Below are 2,500 nucleotides of genomic sequence, written 5' to 3' on the forward strand. Positions count from 1 at the left end.
ATCCCTCGGAATGGGAAAACGGGTCATTTTCGTGTCGCCACATTGCATGCGAACCGCATGAAACTTCCAGAGGCATTTGCAGCAGAAATGCATGTGCAGTCAAAAAATTGAATATTTTTCACGGATAGACCCCGTGAAACGCTAGAAATTGGCGGGGATGTGTCTCTTGTGGCTCACGGGGCTGTTAGGGTGGCACAGAAATCCCTCGGAATGGGAAAAAACGGGTCATTTTCGTGTCGCCACATTGCATGCGAACCGCATGAAACTTCCAGAGGCATTTGCAGCAGGAATGCATGTGCACTCAAAAAATGTGATATTTTTCACGGAGAGACCCCGTGAAACGCTAGAAGTGGGCGGGGATGTCTCTCTTGTGGCTCACGGGGCTGTTAGGGTGGCACAGAAATCCCTCGGAATGGGAAAACGGGTCATTTTCGTGTCGCCACATTGCATACGAACCGCATGAAACTTCCAGAGGCATTTGCAGCAGGAATGCATGTGCACTCAAAAAAGTGAATATTTCTCACGGATAGACCCCGTGATACGCTAGAAATTGGCGGGGATGTCTCTCTTGTGGCTCACGGGGCTGTTAGGGTGGCACAGAAATCCCTCGGAATGGGAAAACGGGTCATTTTCGTGTCGCCACATTGCATGCGAACCGCATGCAACTTCCAGAGGCATTTGCAGCAGAAATGCATGTGCAGTCAAAAAAAAATTGATATTTTTCACGGATAGACCCCGTGAAACGCTAGAAATTGGCGGGGATGTGTCTCTTGTGGCTCACGGGGCTGTTCGGGTCGCACAGAAATCCCTGGGAATGGGAAAACGGGTCATTTTCGTGTTGCCACATTGCGTACGAACCGCATGAAACTTCCAGAGGCATTTGCAGCAGGAATGCATGTGCACTCAAAAACTTCTATATGTTTCACGGATAGACCCCGTGAAACGCTAGAAATTGGCGGGGATGTGTCTCTTGTGGCTCACGGGGCTGTTAGGGTGGCACAGAACTCCCTCGGAATGGGAAAAGGGGTCATTTTCGTGTTGCCACATTGCATAGGAACGCCATGAAACTTCCAGAGGCATTTGCAGCAGAAAGGCACGTGCACTCAAAAATTTTAATATTTTTCACGCATAGACCCCGTCAAACGCTAGAAGTTGGCGGGGATGTCTCTCTTGTGGCTCACGGGGCTGTTAGGGTCGCACAGAAATGCCTCGGAATGGGAAAACGGGTCATTTTTGTGTGGCCACATTGCATAGGAACGGCATGAAACTTCCAGAGGCATTTGCAGCAGGAATGCATGTGCACTCAAAAACGTCTATATTTTTCACGGATAGACCCCGTGAAACGCTATAAATTGGCGGGGATGTCTCTCTTGTGGCTCACGGGCGCTGTTAGTTAGGGTCGCACAGAAATCCCTCGGAATGGGAAAAGGGGTCATTTTCGTGTTGCCACATTGCGTACGAACGGCATGAAACTTCCAGAGGCATCTGCAGCAGAAATGCATGTGCACTCAAAAACGTCTATATTTTTCACGGATAGACCCCGTGAAACGCTAGAAATTGGCGGGGATGTGTCTCTTGTGGCTCACGGGGCTGTTAGGGTCGCACAGAAATCCCTCGGAATGGGAAAACGGGTCATTTTCGTGTTGCCACAATTGGCATACGAACGGCATGAAACTTCCAGAGGCATTTGCAGCAGAAATGCATGTGCACTCAAAAACGTGAATATTTTTTCACGGATAGACCCCGTCAAACGCTCGAATTTGGCGGGGATGTTTCTCTTGTGGGTCACGGGGCTGTTCGGCTCGCACAGAACTCCCTTGGTCCACCTGATTCGTGCATACAGGCAGCAACTAAAACTCTGTAAACCTGCTGTGAGGACATCTAAACAGTGGACCAGTGAGGCTGTGGAAGATTTGCGGGCGTGCTTAGACTGTACTGACTGGGATATGTTCACGACTGCTACCAATAGTCTGGATGAACTCACAGAGGCTGTGTACATCAGCTTCTGTGAGGACTGCTGTATCCCAACACGTACCAGGGTGAACTTTAACAACAACAAGCCCTGGTTCTCAGCAAAGCTCAAAAGGTTGAGGTTGGAGAAGGAGGAAGCGTTTAGGAGTGGGGATAGAGACAGATTCAAGGAGTCGAAGAACAGGTTTAGCAAAGCGGTGAGAGAGGCTAAACGACTGTACTCAGAGACACTAAAACACCAGTTCTCTACTAACGACGCTGCTTCTGTCTGCCAAAGGGCTCAGGCACATCACCAACTACAAACCCAGAGCGCCCCACACCACTAACGACTCCCGCCTAGCCAACGACCTGAACGAGTTCTACCGTAGATTTGAAAGACAATTGGACTGTCCTGAACCACCCCTTCCCACCCAAGAGGCCCCATCCCCCACCCATACTACAGAAACGACTCTCTCCTTTCAGGAGGGAGAAGTTAATGGGCTTTTCAAGAGGCAGAATCCACGCAAAGCAGCCGGGCCGGACTCTGTCT

The sequence above is a fragment of the Petromyzon marinus genome, unplaced genomic scaffold, assembly GCF_048934315.1.
Source record: "Petromyzon marinus isolate PM22_M1 ecotype Great Lakes invasive population unplaced genomic scaffold, UKy_Petmar_22M1.pri1.0 PM_G_Scaffold_28, whole genome shotgun sequence".
NCBI lineage: Eukaryota > Metazoa > Chordata > Hyperoartia > Petromyzontiformes > Petromyzontidae > Petromyzon > Petromyzon marinus.